Source organism: Heterodontus francisci, unplaced genomic scaffold (assembly GCF_036365525.1).
Source record: "Heterodontus francisci isolate sHetFra1 unplaced genomic scaffold, sHetFra1.hap1 HAP1_SCAFFOLD_58, whole genome shotgun sequence".
In the NCBI taxonomy this organism is placed as follows: domain Eukaryota; kingdom Metazoa; phylum Chordata; class Chondrichthyes; order Heterodontiformes; family Heterodontidae; genus Heterodontus; species Heterodontus francisci.
Window position 1 is genome coordinate 6862216 of NW_027142006.1, and position 19159 is coordinate 6881374.

The 19159-nt window shown below is 44.6% G+C and overlaps 1 non-coding gene across 1 annotated transcript; it reads right to left on the reverse strand.

The window, feature by feature from the left end:
• Positions 1-1696: 1696 nt before the first annotated feature.
• Positions 1697-1778, reverse strand: trnas-gcu (transfer RNA serine (anticodon GCU)). The gene has a single exon. It is a non-coding gene; the product is annotated as a tRNA-Ser (tRNA).
• Positions 1779-19159: the final 17381 nt, after the last annotated feature.

The window sequence follows — 19159 nt, forward strand, 5'->3', positions numbered from 1 at the left end:
TTGAGTGAGTGTGGCATCAAGGATCCCCAGCAAAATTGAAATCAATGGGAATCAGGGGGAAAACTCTCCACTTGTTGAAGTCATACCTCGCCCAAAACAAGATGTTGTGGTTCGTGGAGGCCAATCATCTCAGCCCAAGACATTGCCTCAGGAGTTTCTCAGGGTAGTGTCCGAGACCCAAACATCCCAGCTGTTTCATTGACGACTTTCTCTTCAACATAAGTCAGAAGTGGGAATATTAGATGATGACTCACAACTCTTCAGATACTGAAGCAGTCTGTGCCTGCAAGCAGCAAGACCTGAACAACATTCAGGCCTGAGCTGATAAGTGACAAGCAACCTTCTGGCCACACAAGTGCCAAGCAGTGAACATCTCCAATGAGAGAGAAAAAAAAATCTACCTTTTGATATTCAGAAGTATTATCATCGTTAAATCCCCCACCATCAACATCTTGACCAGAAACGTAACTGGACCAGTCACATCTATGCTGTGGCTATAAGCGCAGGTCAGAGATTACGAATTCTGCAGCGAGTATCTCACCTCCTGACACCCCAAATCCTGTCCACCATCTACAAGGCACAAGTCAGGAGTGTGATGGAATACATCCCACTCAACAACACTCAAGAAGCTCAACACCATCCAGGACAAAGCAGCGCACTTGATCGGCACCTCACCCGCCACCTTGAACATTCAATCCCTCCACAACCAGTAAACAATGGCTGCAGTGTGTACCATCTCCATATGCACTGCAGCAACTCGCCAAGTATCCTTCAACAGCACCTTCCAAACTCGTGACCACTACCACCTCAAAGGACAAGGGCAGCAGATGCATGGGAACTCACTACCTGCAGGTTCCCCTCCAAGTCACTCACCATCCTGACTTGGAACAATATAGCCATTTCTTCGCTGTTGTTGGGTCACAATCCTGGAACTCCCTCCCCAATAGCACTGTGGGTGTTCCTGCACCATATGGACTGCATCAGTTCAAGAAGGCAGCTCTCCACCACCTTCTCAACGGCAATAGGAATGGGTAATAAATGCTAGCCTTATCAGCGATACTCACACCCAAGAATGAATAAAAACCAAATCACTCTCCACAGATTCCCCACAATCTGGGCTTGGACATTTACTTCAGGAGCACAGAGCTTTATATCAATGCAACATGAGTTCCAATCTTCATATTCTGTTCACTTTTCACATTATTTTCTACCAGTCCACTAGCTTTTATTAATTCAGTATTCGGGTCTCTGCTCCTCCGCCGTTTCTAACATCGCACCTCATACAAAAAAGCACTCTGATCTAAAGTAGGTAGTAGATGACACCTCATTTTAAACACCATCTGCCAAAGCATTGCTCACTCACTTAATCTATCAAGAAGATTTGAAAATAAATTTCTTGCCAAAGGATAATTTTCTGCATCTGCTCCCTCGCCATTTTATTTTCCCATTTGTCTTTCACTTGGTGCAAATCCAGAGAAAGTAAAGATGGAAGGAAGGTGGGGAGGAAACATCCTGCTCCGTTTCGTGATCCCTATTTGATCTTCATTCCAGTGCAGTTTGGGTGAAGAATTCCAATTGTCTGTCTCAATTTTAATAAAGTATAACCAATTCTGGAATCACTGTCTGGACATTGACAAGAACAGGTTTCGAGGCTGACTTTACACATAAACAATACACTGAACAGTTCATAAACTAGCGACAAGGATGGGATTCAAACCCACGTGTGCAGAGCACAAGGGATTAGCAGTCCATCGCCTTAACCTCTCCGCCACCTTGTCAGTTGCATAGACATAGCTGTCACCTTCAGCACAGATTCTGGCTGTGCAGCCAGCTGTGTAATGATGGAAATATATCTTCTGTCAGTAAATGAAGTTGGGAATGGAGCGGTGTGAAACATTTCCAGACCATGTCCAACACGTTTCTACTCAGTGTGAAAACCCACCACGGAAAGACTGGAACATACAATCATTTCATCACATCATGATTAACATCACTCAGACACCTGAACCATTAGGTCACTGACGAAGTCATGATGACCGAATTTCTCATGAAATGACAACTGAACTAACTGACTGGAAGAATTGCTTTAACTTCACATGATCAGCGAGGCACAGCCTCAGGCCGACTTGTCGGGTGGTGGAAACAGATATCACTGCTTCTGATCTTCACCAGAACAGAGAGTGAGATGTAACATTGATCATCAAACAGACTGTGAGAGAATACAACAGAATAAAACAAATGGAGAGACACTGTGGAATAACAAATAGATTTGATTGGAATGTTGAAATTTTGATTGGAATGGATAAAACACCAGAAACAGCAGATTAAATTGGGATTCTCATCATGATATTGATCTGGGACAGAAAAGAGAAACTGATGGAAAGAAGAGAAGAAGGAAGAAAAGAAAGGATGGAGCTGTTCAATTTTTTCAGTTTTTTCACTCGCCCATCAAAGCTGATAAAAAACGTTGCAAATAACAGAGAATTTCACCAAAAAGGGAGATTAAATGTTGCTGAAACCTTGGATTGAATAATGCCCCAACAGATCATCTGTTTAACTGTCTCCTCACTGGGGGATTTCAATCAGAGAGTAATATTATTCTCTACTTTTTTTGTTAATTGGTCCCAGAACTGTCACTTGGAATTAATATCTGTGTTCCGACTCCTGAATAATAAAATTGTGAGTTTCTCGATATTTTCTGGACACAGTTCCTGCTGAAAGAACTAAGAACTCTTTCTAATTTACACAATACTATATACACACTCATCAAGCCTGCTAAGCTAGCATCCTTGGTGCTGCTCTCTCTTCTCCCAATCCTCATCTCATGTGACTGTTACATCATCACTCTGACATTGGGAGGGGTTGATCCCACTATCTTCAGCATTAACCCGAGACATCCTTATACCACACTGTCTGTCCAGAAAAAATGGGTGGAGGGAACTTCCTTCATTTATCAAAACACCAACAGCGGCACAGTGGCGCAATGGTTAGCACCACAGCCTCACAGCTCCAGCGACCAGGATTCAGTTCTGGGTACTGCCTGTGTGGAGTTTGCAAGTTCTCCCTGTGTCTGTGTGGGTTTCCGCCGGGTGCTCTGGTTTCCTCCCACCTCCAAAAGACTTGCAGGTTGATAGGTAAATTGGCCATTGTAAATTGTCCCTCGTGTAGGCACATGGTTGGAGAATGTTGGGGATGTGGTAGAGAATATGGGATTAATGTAGGATTAGTATAAATGGGTGGTTGCTGGTTGGCACAGACTCGGTGGGCCGAAGGGGCTGTATCTCTAAATAAGAAAAGTAAAATAAAAGCTACCAGTCGTAAATCAACTCAAACCCATTAGAGAGATAGAGGGAGACTGTCAGAGAACTTCCTGCATCCAGTCCTGACCCTGTCACACTCAGCAGCTTCTCACCCAGACCCCACTCTCATCAACACTGAACATTGTTACCGAGACCCTTCAAATACTGTTTATAAAAGGGAGAAAAATTCAAACTTCATCACAGCTAGATTGAATAGAACAAAGTTTAATATCTTCTCGTCATCACTCGGTAACCACATGAGACAGTCCTTAAATCAGTAGCATAAATTATCAGCTGTAAGAATGTTTGTCATTGGGTTGAATCATTTCTGTGTGAGGAATGTTCCAGCATCATAAACCAGGGGAACGTGTTGACTGAGCTGTGTCTTCATCTCTTCTGGGCAGTTGGACTGTTCACCCTTCATTCTGCCCTGATTCACTTTCCCAAAGCGGATCTGCAGATTCTCAAATCTGGAGACTGGGTTTTCTTATTTGGTTCCTTTTGATTTTTCTTCCTCCTGAATGATAATATATTCCAAACTCGGATGAACCTTTCCCTGTGTCCCGGTCTCGGTTAAAAGCGACAAATAACGGCACCAACATTCTGAAACATTCAACACGGTCACATTCTGCTTCAGTGAGATTAATGCTGAGGCAGTTTCCGTGTCGAATGCGATTGCGAACAAATTTCTCTCAAGGAAATTGTGAGTGATCAAGTATTTGCACTGAATTTCTGTGCAAGAAGGGACAGTTTCAAACAGCCATTCCCAAATCACTTCCTTCACAAAGACAAAGACTGTGCTGTCTTAACGTGTGACTCAACTTCACAAACAAATTTGAACTCGAAGTTCAGGAGAAGACAGAGATGTGAATGTTTGACAGTGTAATCTTTAAATCATAATTTTCCGTTTCTTCGTTGAAGTGAGGCTCAACCCTAAGCCATTAGAGATCGCGGAAAGCTACAAACTTGGATCCAGAAATCAGAAAAGTAGTGAAACAGTTGGTGAGTGCATTGTGACACTGAAGAATTTATCACCACATTGCAACATTGGCACATTCTTAGACCGTACATTATGAGACAGATTTGTGCTTATATTGGTGGATGAGAAAAGATACTAAACACACAAAATCCCAATTTGAGCAAGTGTGTAAGATTGCTCTTTCCATGGAGATAGCATCAAAGAATGCTCGTGAATTTCGTCCTATGCCAGTGACAGTAACACACATCAGAGGAACTTAAACACACTGGTAAAATGGGCTTTCACACAACAGATAAAATTTTACACAGAGAATTGTGAAGTGATACAGTTTGGGAGGAAGAATGAGACAATGTACACCAATCTTTTTTGATCAAGGTTTGAAAAGGTTGCGAAGAGCAAACAGGACACTTGGCTTTATTAATAGAGGCATAGAGTAAAAGCAAATAAGTTATGCTAAACCTTTATAAAACAATGGGGCTGAATGGCCTACTCCTGCACCTCCACGGAAAGCTTCCAATCCAGGCTCGGACACCCTCTTCAGGAGCACTCTCCATACATCCCGTCACTCCACGCACAGATATCTCCCTCAGGATCAGATCACAGCTCCACAGTCCTGCCACATCCAGTCGTGAATGGTGGTGTATAATTAAATAACGAACAAGATGAGGAGGCTCCAAAAACATTCACATCCTCAATGATGGTGGTGCTGAGCACGTCAGTGCAAAAGATGAAGCTGAAGCATTTGCAACCATCTTCAGTCAGAAATATTAAGTGGATTTGATCTGTGCTAATTTCAGCTCCTCATGCTCGCTGGTGCCTTGGTTCTCTGGTGCTAATTTCAGAGTAAATCATGCAGCTTGACAATTGGAGCCAAAGAAAAAGACACAGGAGAGGTTGAAAGTGCCAAAACCTGGGATTGAACCAAGAACTGTTTAACTGTTAGTACAGCACGAACTCAACAAAGCTATTTCAACAACACACTAAAGCCACCATTCTGTCACTGCTTTGGAAGACAATATATACATTAAAGTGTTTGTAAAAAGTTACAGAATACAACATGTGAGTAATATTCCCCATTGTTTTCTCAGTACTGAGGGATTGTGAAGTGGGACACAGCCAGAAGTCCCACTGTGCCACACTGACCCTGAGCTGTGAGTGAAATGAGATAAAGTTCAATCTTTAGCAGAGAGATTCTGGAGAGAGGTAAGAGTCCTGAATCAAGGAAAGACTTTCTGACACAATAAAAGCAAAATACTGCAGATGCTGGAAATCTGAAATAAAAACAAAAAGTGCTGGAAATACTCAATAGCTCTGGCAGCATCTGTGGTGAGAGAAACAGAGTTAACGTTTCTGGTTAGATTAGATTAGAGATACAGCTCTGAAACAGGCCCTTCGGCCCACCGAGTCTGTGCCGAACATCAGCTACCCATTTCTACTGATCCTACATTCCTACCAAACATCCCCACCTGTCCCTATATTTCCCAACCACCTACCTATACTAGTGACAATTTATAATGGCCAATTTACCTACCAACCTGCAAGTCTTTTGGCTTGTGGGAGTAAACCAGAGCACCCGGAGAAAACCCACGCAGACACAGGGAGAACTTGCAAACTCCACACAGGCAGTACCAGGAATCGAACCCAGGTCCCTGAAGCTGCGAGGTGGCGGTGCTAACCACTGCGCTACTGTGCTGGTCTGTGACCTTTCATCAGAACTGACACTGGTTAGAAAAGAATTAGGTTTTAAACAAGTGAAGGGGAGGGGCATGTGGGAGAGAACAAAGGGGAAGGTGTTTGATAGGGCAGAGGGCAGGAGAGATTAAATAACAAAGCTGTCCGGGGACAAAGGCAAAGAGTGTGTTAATGCTTGTGGTTGCCTGACACCAGTCATGCTCTGATGTTATTGAACACAATGTTCAATCCACAAGGCTGTAGAGTGCCGAATCAAAAGGTCGGGTGCTGCTCCTCGAGCTTGGGTTGATTTTAACTGGAACACTGGAGCAGACCAAAGACAGAAATGTTGACATGAGAGCAGGGGGGAGTGTTGAAATGGCAAGCAACCAGAAGCTCAGGGTCATGATTTCGGCCTGAGCAGAGGTGTTCCACCTAATCTGCGTTTGGTCTTTCCAGTTTAGAGGAGACCGCATTGTGAGCAGTGAATACAGTATACATAATTGAAAGAAGTACAAGTAAATCGTAGCTTCACCTAAAAGGAGTGTTTGGGGCTTTAGATAATGAGCAGAGAGGAGGGAAAAGGGCAGGTATTATATCTCCTGCGATTGCATGGGAAAGTGCCTTGGGAAGGGGACAATGTATCGGGGGTAATGGAGGAGTGGACCAGGGTGTCACGGAGGGGACAATCCCTTCCAAATGTTGACAGGGGATGGGAGGATGCGTTTTGTGGTGGCATCACGCTGGAGGTGGCGGAAATGGTGAAGGATGATCCTTTGGATGTGGAGGCAGGTGGGGTGGAAAGTGAGGACAAGGGGAACCCTGTCGCAGTTCTGGGAGGGAGGGGAAGGGGGCAGGCAGAGGTTGAGAGTCCTGTCAACTACACTGGGAGGGGGCGGGGGGGGAGTAGTTGAAATCTGGTGATGTTGTTGAATTTAATTTCAAACACTCCTTGAACTCTCTGCTGATGAAGACTGAAAAAGGGAAGAACAACAACACAACAAGGGTCTCAAATCCAAGACCCTGAGATTAAAAGTCTCATGCTCTACCAACTGAGCTAACAAGGCCTGATACAGTACTTCTACTCTGTCTGTTATTGGACGGATGCAGCTGTTGGCTCCACACCAAGGGCGGGAATTTGTTCCACCAACTATGAAGCAGTTTCCGATCAATTCCCCAGATTATCAGTAAATCCACTTCCAGAAGCCCCAAAGTGTGATATATTCCTCTCACTCATCAATAATAAAACTGAAATCTTTTTACCTTCCAAATGCTGCCATCTATTTTGTCAGTATTTATTTCTCTCTCCTTTTTATTTAGTTCATGCATTCCTTCAGAATTTTTTTTTCAATTATATCTGAGGGAAGAAATGAACAGATCTGGCAGCTCAAAACTGGGCATCCATGAGGCACTGTGGGCCATCAGCAGCAGCAGAATTGTATTTAAACACAATATGTTACCTCATGACCTGACATATCCCTCACTCTACCATTACCATCAAGCCAAGGGAGCAATAGTGGTTCAATGAAGTGTGCAGGAAGGCATGTCAGGAGCAGCACCAAGCAGACCTAAAAATGAGTGAAGCTACAACACAGGACTACTTGCATGTCATATAGCGGAAGCAGCATGCAATGGACAAAGCTGAGTGATCTCACAACCAACAGATCAGATCAAAGCTCTGCAGTCCTGCCACATCCAGTCCTGAATGGTGGTGGATAATTAAACAATTAACAGGAGGACGAGGCTCCACAAATATCCCCATCCTTAATGATAAGGGAGACCAGTATATCAGTGCAAAATACAAGGTTGAATCATTTGCAACCATCTTCAGCCAGAAGTGCCAAGTAGATGATCCATCTCGGCCTCCTCCTGAGGTCCCCAGCATCACAGGTGCCAATCTTCAGCTAAATCCACTTCACTCCACATGATATCAAGAAATGGCTGAAGGCTCTGGATACTGACAACATCCTGGCTGCAGTGCTGAAGACTTGTGCTCCAGACAGGTGCCACGCCGCCCACCAAGCTACAACACTGGCATCTACCCAGCAATGTGGAAAATTGCCCAGGTATGTTCTGTATACAAAAGGCAGGACAAATCCAACCCGGTCAATTCCTGCCCGATCAGCCTCCTCTTGATCATCAGTAAAGTGATGGAAGGTGTCGTTGACAGTGCTATCAAGCAGCACTTACACAGCAATAACCTACTCACCAATGCTCATTTTGGGTTCTGCCAGGGCCACGTAGTTCCTGACCTCATTATGGCCTTGGCCCAAATATGGACAGAAGAGCTGAATTCAGGAGGTGAGGTGACGTGACAGTGACTGCTCTTGCCAAGGGCATCAAGGAGCCCTTGCAAAATTGAAGTCAATGGCAATCAAGGAGAAAAATCTCCACTGGTTGGAGTCATACCTTGCGCAAAGGAATATGGTGCTGGTTGTTGGTGGCCAATCATCTCAGCACCAGACATCGCGCTATGTTCCTCAGGGTAGTGTCCTCGGCCCCAACCGTCTTCAGTTGCTTCATCAAAGAACAAACAAAGAACAATGAAAATTACAGCACAGGAACAGGCCCTTCGGCCCTCCAAGCCTGCGCCGATCCAGATCCTCTATCTAAACATGTCGCCTATTTTCTAAGGGTCTGTATCTCTTTTCTTCCTGCCCATTCATGTATCTGTCTAGAATCAATAAACTTCCTTCCATCATACGGTCAGAAGTGGAAATGTTCACTGATGATTGCAAAATGTTCAGTTGCATTAGTAACTCCTCAGATACTGAAGCAGTCCGTGTCCACATGTAGAGAGACCTGGGCAAGATTGGGCTTGGACTGATAAGTGGCAAGTAACATGCACGCCACAAAAATGCCAGGCAATGACCATTTCCAACAAGAGTGAATCTAACCATCTCCCCTTGACAGTCAATGACATTACCATTGCTGAATCCTTCACAATCAACATCCGGGGGGTTACCAATGAGCAGAAACTGAATTGGATCAGTCATATAAATACCGTAGCTACAAGAGCAGGTCAGAAGCTGGGAATTCTGCTGCAAGTAACTCACCTCCTGTCCACCATCTACAAGGCACAAGTCAGGAGTGTGATGTAATGCTCCCCACTTGCCTGGATGAGTGGAGCTCCAACAACACCAAAGAAACTCAACACCATCCAGGACAAAGCAGATCACTTGATCAGCACTCCATCCACTACTTTAAATATTCACTTCCTGCACCACCTGTGAACAGTGGCGGCAGTGTGTACCATCTACAAGATGCACTGCAGCAACTCACCAAGCCTCCTTCGACAGCACCTTCCAAACCCCCAACCTCGACCACCTAGAAGGACATTGGATGAATGGGAACACCACCATCTGCAAGCTCCCCTCCAAGTTACACACCGTCCTGACTGGGAACTATATCACCATTCCTTCAATGTCACTGGATCAAAATCTTGGAACTCCCTTCCTAACAGCACTGTGGGTTTACGTACAACACATGGACTGCAGCAGCTCCAAAAAGGCAGCTCACCACCACCTTCTCAAGGGCAATTAAGGATGGACAATAAAGGCTGCGTTTGCTGACAACGCAACCACTAGGTGGCACAACTCGCTTTCTCCCCCTGCTTTGCACCGGCCGCTTCCACCCTCCATAGTCGCTCGCTCCAGACCTCGCTGCTCCCCCCCCCCTACTTCCCTGGCCGATTGTCTCCCGATCATGTCACCCCATTCTCCAGTCGTTCGCTCACTCCCCACCCCTCCTCCCCTCCAGCCACTAGCTCTAGGCTGCGCTGCTTCCCTTCTCTCGGCCACTTGCTCCCACGTTTGTCCAGTCTCCACGCGCCGCCCGAAGAAGCAAGGTGGGCTGCAAAGTGTGACGTAGGAGTGAGTAGTGAGTGGCCTAGAGGAGGGAAGTGGCACGGCCTAGAGCTAGCGGCTGGAGCGGGGGTTGGGGGGGCAGAGAGCAAGCGGCCATAGAACTGGATGACGCGAGTGGGGAACAATTGTCCAGGGGAGCATCGAGGTGTAGAGCGAGCGGCTGAGGGGAGGAAGCGTCGAGGCCTGGAGCGAGTTGCCGAGGGGGGAGAGCTCCAGCCTCAAAGTCTCCTATTCAGCCGCTTCCTCCAGCTGAGTGAGGGGCTGGATACCTGATTACGCTTTAGCGCACATGTGCGAAGATGGAACAAGCGCGGATATGCGATGATGTTGGCACTGCGCAATGACATCATCCTCCACATGTGCCACTTAATCCTGGCAAGATGTAGCTGTGCCTATGCACAGCTTGGCACAGTCCGATGATGTCAGCGGGCCGCTCCGTTGACAGGAATCACATTGTGTCAGCAGTGCCCACATCCCATGAAATAATAAAAAAGAGATTTACCACAATGGTAGCAGGGTGAGGGATTTCAGTTTTGTGGAGAGATTGAAGAAGCTGGGGTTGTTCTCCTTGCAGCAGAGAAAATTCAGAAAAGATTTGACACATTTGTTCAAAGTCATGAAGTTCTTCAATAGTTTAAATAAGGAGAAACTGTTTCCAGTGGTAAAAGGGTCAGTAAGCAGAGGACACAGATATCAGGTGATTGGCAGAAGAACCAGAGGTGACATGAAGAACCATTGTTCACACAGCAATGTGTTGTGATAAAGAAAGAAAAGTCTTGCATTTATATAGCACCTTTCAAGACCACTGGACATATCAAAGCACTTTGTAGACAATGAAATACTTTTGAAGTGTAATCACTGTTGTAATGTCAGAAATGCAGCAGCTAATACCCACAAACAGCAATGTGATAATGACCAACTGATCTGATTGAGGGACAAATATTGATCACAACACCAGGGAGAATTGCTCTTCACTTGTTTGGAATTGCAGCATGGGATCTTTTACATTCACCCAAACATGCAGACCAGGTTTTGGTTTAACATCACACCTGAAAGGCAGCACCTTCAACACCCTCAGTGCTGCACTGCAGTGTCAGCTGTGAAATCTGAACCCAGAAGCTTGTGATTTCGAGGTGAGTGTGACCAACTGAGCCACAGCTTTTACCTGAGTCTCAATCCTTCTACCAACAATTTCTATCGGGTCTGTCACGACCCCTCATGATTGTGAACACCTCTATCAAATCTCCTCTCTAAAGAGAACAACCCCAGCTTCTCCACTCTATCCACATAACTGAAATGCTAACCACACGTTGCAGAAAGGAATTTTTCCTCAAGTTCCTTCTGGATTTGTGAGTCACCTTAAATCTATAACCTTCGGTTATTGACCTTTCAGCAGTTAGAAACAGTTCCTCAGTATTTACTCTACCTGAAACCTTCAAGGAAGCTCTGCAAAGTAACTGAAAATCAAGTTGTCAGAAGTGGGATTTAAACACATGCCTCCAGTGAAAGCTGCAACCTGAACAGAGAAGCTGAAACCGCTCAGTCACCTCAACTGTTCAGACCTTTTTGACCTCGTCCTCACTTCTGTACTTGGAAAGGTTCACTCAGTTCAGGAACTTGTTCAATGTTGCTGGAATGCTCAGTGACTGGGATATTAACTCCCCCTGGTTTTCCTGAGCTTGTTCTCGGTGTATGGGGATGTTTATCCTGGGCTGTGGAATCTTGCATCCCTGTAATGGACATTAACCCACTGATTGAATCTGTATTCACTGCTTTCCACTGGTGCTGGGTAATTGCAGAGCGTGGGGCTGGAATGTTGCTGCTTGTCCCGGCCTCACTCACTCTGGGAAAGAGTGAATAATTGATGCATTTGTTTCTGTATCTGAAATGTGACTTCGATCTGCTGTTATTAACCGAGGCAGCGCTGCAGAAGGATACGTTAATAATCTCTCACTAATCAACTGCAAACAGTCAGAATGTGTAACTTTGAGCAGCGCTTTCTGCACCGTCAGGGCTGGAAAGTTGAGGGAGGGAGAGACACTGTCAGTATCTGAGTGTGTACAGCACTGTACAGAGAAAGAGCCAATATACCGGGGCTGAGACACAGTGCATCTTTTCACATTTAATCACAATAATATCCACAGTCAGGAGCTGAAAATGATGAAAAACCGAATAGCAAGAGCAAAATTAAGAAATGTAAGTAATTATAGATTAGCTGATCAGCTTTCACTGTGTTACCTGGTAGTCTACTGTTTTATATTCAATGCTGTCTCCACTGTGGCCAGGGAATGATTTCTTCTCAAAGGCTGAACATTAGCAAAACTGCTTGTAATTTAAAATCTTTTAAAAGTATTTCCATGGAGCTAATGGGACAAAGTCAAATAACTGCATCAATGATAGGAGAGCTGGTTGGTGATGACGTGGATGTGTCTGCAGTGTGCAGGACCAGACTGTTTCTATAGATTCACGATGAATGTTCCACCCTTTATTTATAACAGTAAAACTGATAGTGGACAATGGCTATTCTGGTTGCAGCAACCTGAAGCTTTAACTCATTAACATCCTACTTTAGGGTAATTTAGAAAGCACAACATGCAGCTCTGTCAGTTAGTGTGTTTGTTTGTTAACCCACAATTTGATGGTTCAAGCACATAAATGGATGAGGCTTTATTAACTTAAACTCTTCTACATCTGCTATATTACTCTTGCTGTTGATTTTTCAAAGATAAGGTTCATCAAATCTTTCTTTATGAAATCCATGCTGACTGTGTTTTATTATTTTTCATTTCCATCTGTATTTTCTACTTTGGAGGATTACAGGATATTATCATTTTTTTTTATTCATTCATGGTAGGTGGGTGTCGCTGCTCGGCCAGCATTTATTATCCATCCCTAATTGCCTTGAGAAGGTGGTGCTGAGCTGCTTTCTTGAACCACTGCAGTCCATGTGCTGCTGTTATGAAGAGAGTTCCAGGATTTTGACCCAGCAACAGTGAAGGAACGGTGATACAGTTACAATTCAGGATGGTGTGTGGCTTGGAGGGGAACTTGCAGGTTGTGGTGTTCCCATGCATCTGCTGCCCTTGTCCTTCTAGGTGATAAAGGTCGCGGGTTTGGAAGGTGCTGTCTCAGGAGCCTTGGCACATTGCTGCAGTGCATCTTGTGGATGGTACACACTGCTGCCACTGTGTGCCAGTGATGGAGGGCATGAATGTTGTAAATGGGGTGCCAATCCAGCGGGCTGCTTTGTCCTGTTGAGTTTCTTGAGTATTGTTGGAGCTGCACCCAGCCAGACAAGTGGAGAGTATTCCATCATACCCCTGACTAATGTACAGGCTTTGGGGAGTCAGGAGGTGAGTTACTTGCCGCAGGATTCCTAGTCTCTGACCTGCTCTTGTAGCCATAATATTTATATGGTTACTGCAGTTCAGTTTCTGCTCAATGGTAACCCCCAGGTTGTTGAGAGTGGGGGATTCAGCGATGGTAATGCCATTGAATGTCAAAGGGAGATGGTTAGATTCTCTCTTGTTTGGGATGGTCATTGTCTGGCAGTTGTGTGGTGAGAATCTTATACATCTTTATTGTAGGGTACTCTATTGTACTGTTGAGTGACTACACTTTAAAAGACCTTCCTTCATTGGCTGTAAAAGGGTTTGCAATGTCCTGTGGTCGTGAAATGCAAGTCTTGCTTTTTCCATTGTTATCAGTGTCATTGTGATCAAAAGATAGGATTCATGAGCACAAAGTGTAAATCAATTTTGATTAAAATAATGGAAAAGTATCTATATTTTTGCACTGTACTTAATAATCTCCATCTTCCTATCCTTACCAAGTACAATGTCTTTGACCCTGAAATTGATTCCACAATCGCAGTCCCTCAGACAATTTCAGCTCAGTTCTGATGAAAGGTCACAGATCTGAAACGTTAACTCTGTCTCTCTCTCCACAGATGCTGCCAGACCTGCTGAGTATTTCCAGCATTTTCTGTTTTTATTTCAGATTTCCAGTATCAGCAGTATTTTGCTTCTGTGTTACTTTGAAAGTTAAAACTGACCCACCTGTCTACAATTCACACTGGGGTCTCCCATGAAATGATTCTGTATAATGTTGATGTAATGAATACAGACTCCGAGCACAGAGATTCCTGTGGGGAATTGGGGATATGAAAACCAGCAGACTTTGCAGGAATTTCCACTGGGATCACAAATTCACAAAATCTGCCTTTTATATATCGATTCATTTTGATTGTCCTTCTGGAAAATTATCTTGAAGCAATTTAAACATCAACCCACAGCTCCATGACTGGGTCAATTATGAGGTCATCCTCTGACAGGTCATGTGAGAGCTGGAGCCACAAGACATCAGAACCAGATTTGTGACTGGATTAAAACCCGGAATCCTGTCATAATGGCTTTTCAAATAAAACTGTTGCTGTTTGAAATTACAGCAGTTAAACTTTTTGCCTGACCATGAGGGGAGCTGGGGAGAAATTTACAAAACTAAATCCTTTTACAAAATAGTTCAAAAACCATTCACTGAAAAATCATGTGAGGATTCATATGCAGTAGAGAAACAAGCAGAATACAGAAAGTACAGAGGAGAGCTGAAAAAGGAAATGAGATCAGCAAGAGAATGTATGAGAAAGGATTAGCAGGTCACATAACTGGGAACACTGAAGTCTTTTACCAACATATGGACAGTCAATGAAAGGGTGGGTCAATTAGGAGATCCTGTGGAGGCAGAGGGTGTGGCTGAGGTACCAATTAAGTACATTTCATCTGTCATCACAAAACAAACGGGTGCTGCAAATGTCACAGTAAAGGAGGAGGAAGTGGAGAATTTGGAGGGGATGAAAATAGATAAAGAGGAGACAATTACAAGGTTAGCAGTACTCACACCTGTCTACAGGTCACCCGGTCTGGATGGGCTGCATCCTGGGTTGCTGAGGGAAGTCAGGGTGGAAATAGCAGAGACTCGAACCACAATCTTTCAATCCTCCTTGAATATGGGAATGATGCCAGAGGACTGGAGGATGGAGGTAAGCTTGGGTAGTTCGATCTCAGTTTAACTTGACCATTTTTATCATGTATCCATTGTCATAACTAACAACGTTAAGAAAGCCATTTTATAATGAACACATGACCAAAGGAACCATTTTGTGTTCAGTACTAACGTTTATATCCTGTATAATTAATGAGTAGCTACCCATCCTGAAACAGATGATTGTAAAAGTAACTAACCTTGATTGAGTTATAATTAATGAATCAATAAACATTTTAGAGAGAATGCGTTTTCATTTAAAGTTAGTTCAATGTAATTACTGTGAGTTTCTGTGTCTTTGTGGGAAAGGACAGTTTCAGCTAAATGTATTTAAACAATGGACCTTTCTCGGACCCCTGATAAAACCCATGGTATGGTACATCGTGACCTTCAAGAGTCTGTATTTAATGAATAGGAAACTTGTTTCAGATCAGATTGGGAGACAGTGTGAAACCACTCCATTGTACTCATGTCTGAGATTCTGAGGACAGGTGACTGTTAGTGGAAGACATCATTAAGAACGAATTAAATGTACCTAGCAACAGCTAGGACCAATTATTATTTTACATGGTGGTGTGATGGCCATCCAGGGGTTAGAAGTAGGGATCTTGTCACCGACCAAGTTCTCCACCTGATGAGGGATCTAGACTGGACAAAGAGGACCGTGACACTCTGAGACCAAGCTCGACCAGTCCCCAGAGCTGTAAAGTTATCTTTTATAGAACATAGAAAAATACAGCACAGAACAGGCCCTTCGGCCCACGATGTTGTGCCGATCCTTTGTCCTCTGTCAAGGACAATTTAATCTATACCCCATCATTCTCCTTTATCCATATACCTATCTAAAAGCCGTTTGAAAGTCCCTAAAGTTTCTGACTCAACAACTTCCCCAGGCAAGGCATTCCATGCCCCGACCACTCTCTGGGGAAAGAACCTTCCCCTGACATCCCCCTTATATCTCCCACCCTTCACCTTAAATTTATGACCCCTTGTAACGCTTTGCTCCACCAGGGGAAAAAGTTTCTGACTGTCTACCCTATCTATTCCCCTGATCATCTTATAAACCTCTATCATGTCACCCCTCATCCTTCTCCGTTCTAATGAGAAGAGGCCTAGAATGTTCAGCCTTTCCTCGTAAGACTTATTCTCCATTCCAGGCAACATCCTGGTAAATCTCCTCTGCACCCTCTCCAAGGCTTCCACATCCTTCCTAAAATGAGGCGACCAGAACTGCACACAGTACTCCAAATGAGGCCTTACCAAGGTCCTGTACAGCTGCATCATCACCTCACGGCTCTTAAATTCAATCCCTCTGCTCATGAACGCTAACACCCCATATGCCTTCTTCACAGCCCTATCCACTTGAGTTGCAACTTTCAACGATATATGCACATAGACCCCAAGGTCTCTCTGCTCCTCCACATGCCCAAGAACCCTACCGTTAACCCAGTATTTTGCATTCGTGTTTGTCCTTCCAAAATGGACGACCTCACACTTTTCAGGGTTAAACTCCATCTGCCACTTTTCAGCCCAGCACTGCAACCTATCCAAGTCCCTTTGCAGACGACAATAGCCCTCCTCGGTATCCACAACTCCACCAACCTTTGTATCATCTGCAAATTTACTGACCCACCCTTCGACTTCCTCATCCAAGTCGTTAATAAAAATCACAAACAGGAGAGGACCCAGAACTGATCCCTGTGGCACGCCACTGGTAACTGGGCTCCAGGCTGAGTATTTACCATCTAAGACCACTCTCTGCCTTCTATCAGTTAGCCAATTCTTAATCCAACTGGCCACATTCCCCACTATCCCATGCCTCCTGACTTTCTCCATAAGTCTACCATGGGGGACCTTATCAAATGCCTTACTAAAATCCATGTACACCACATCCACTGGTTTACCCTCATCCACTTGCTTGGTCACCTGCTCAAAGAATTCAATCAGGCTTGTGAGGCAAGACCTACCCCTCACAAAACCGTGCTGACTGTCCCGAATCAAGCAGTGTCTTTCCAGATGCTCAGAAATCCTATCCCTCAGCACCTTTTCCATCAACTTGCCTACCACCGAAGTAAGACTAACTGGCCTGTAATTCCCAGGGTTGTTCCTATTCCCTTTCTTGAACAGGGGCACAACATTTGCCACCCTCCAATCACCTGGTACCACCCCCGTCAACAGAGAAGATGAAAAGATCATTGCCAGCGGCTCTGCAATTTCATCCCTTGCTTCCCATAACATCCTTGGATATACCCCGTCAGGCCCGGGAGACTTGTCTATCTTCAAGTTATTCAAAAACCCCAACACATCTTCCCTCCTAACGAGCACTTCCTCGAGCTTACCAGTCTGTTTCACACCGTCCTCTTCAGTAATACACCCCTTCTCATTCGTAAATACCGAAGAGAAGTACTCATTCAAAACCTCACTTATCTCTTCCGGCTCAACACACAGTCTCCCGCTATTGTCCTTGACCGGACCTACGGTCCCCCTAGTCATCCTCATATTTCTGACATACGCGTAAAAGGCCTTGGGGTTTTCTTTTATCCTACCCGCCAAGCATTTTTCATGCCCTCTCTTAGCTCTCCTAATCCTTTTCTTCAGATCCTTCCTGGCCATCTTGTATCCCTCCAGAGCTATGCCTGTGCCCTTTTTCCTCAACCTTATATACGCATCCTTCTTCTTCCTAACAAGACTCTCAACCTCTCTTGTCAACCACGGTTCCCTCACATGACCATCCCTTCCCTGTCTGACAGGGACATGCTTATCAATGGCCCCTACTATCTGCTCCTTGAAAAAGTTCCACATTTCGACCGTGCCCTTCCCTGCCAGCATATGCTCCGAACTTATGCTCCTCAGTTCCTGCCTGACAGCATCATATCTACCCTTCCCCCAATTGTAAACCTTGCCCTGTTGCACATACCTATCCCTCTCCATTACCACAGTGAATGCTACAGAATTGTGATCACTATCTCCAAAGTGCTCGCCCACCAACAGCTCTATCACTTGCCCTGGTTCATTACCTAGTACCAAATCCAATATTGCCTCCCCTCTGGTCGGGCAGTCTACATACTGAGTCAGAAAAGCTTCCTGGACATACTGTACAAACATTACCCCATCCAAACTATTCGATCTAAAGAGTTGCCAATCAATATTTGGGAAGTTGAAATCCCCCATAATTACTACCCTGTGACTTCTGCTCCTTTCCAAAATCTGTTTCCCAATCTGCTCTTCCACCTCCCTGCTGCTATTGGGGGGCCGATAGAAAACTCCCATCAAGGTGACTGCTCCTTTCCTGTTCCTGACCTCAACCCACAGTGCCTCAGTCGGCAGATCCTACTCGAAAATTCTTTCAGCAGTTGTTACACTATTTCTAACTAACAATGCCACCCCCCCCACCTCTTTTACCACCATTCCTAATCTTATGAAAACATCTATAACCAGGTACCTCCAAGAACCATTCCTCCCCCTCACCTATCCACGTTTCAGTGATGGCCACAACATCGTAGTCCCAAGTGCCCATCCACGCCTTCAATTCACTCACCTTATTCCTGATGCTTCTTGCGTTGAAGTATACGCACTTTAACCCTTCTCCGTGCCCATCTGTCCTCTGCGACAGTGCTACCTTCCCCAATACCTCACTACACTCTTTGTCTTTCTGAGTGGACCCACTGGTCCCTGGACTACAAGTCCGGTTCCCATCCCCCTCCCAAACTAGTTTAAACAAGTTTGTTAAGTATAATTTTACTTTCAATTATTAAGTACTATTTTACTCTCAATAAAAGTTCTGGACTTATTAATGAAGTATCCTGTTGCTTTAATTGGTTAAAGTCATTCCCAAAGTGATTGTCTGCAATAGACTTTCCAGAATTAAAAGATAAGTCTGCAAGGGTTGTGAATATTACAGCCCTGTTTAAAAAGAGAGATAAGCCCAGGAACTACAGACCAATTAGTCTAATGTCGGTGGTGGGGAAACTTTTAGACACAATTATCCAGGAGAAAATTAACTGTCACTTGGTAGAACATGGGCCTAATAAACGACAGCCAGTACAGATTGGTTAACAGAAGATTGTGTCTGAAATAATTAATGAATTAATTTCTTTGATGAAGATTCAGAGAGAGTTGACGAGGGTGGTGAGGTGAATGGTGCGTGTCTGGACATCAAAATTGTGTTTGAAAAGATACCATAAACTAGACTTGGGGCAGCACAATGGCACAGTGGTTGGCACTGCAACCTCACAGCTCTCGCAACCCAGGTTCAGTTCTGGGTACTGCCTGTGCAGAGTTTGCAAGTTCTCCCTGTGACTGTG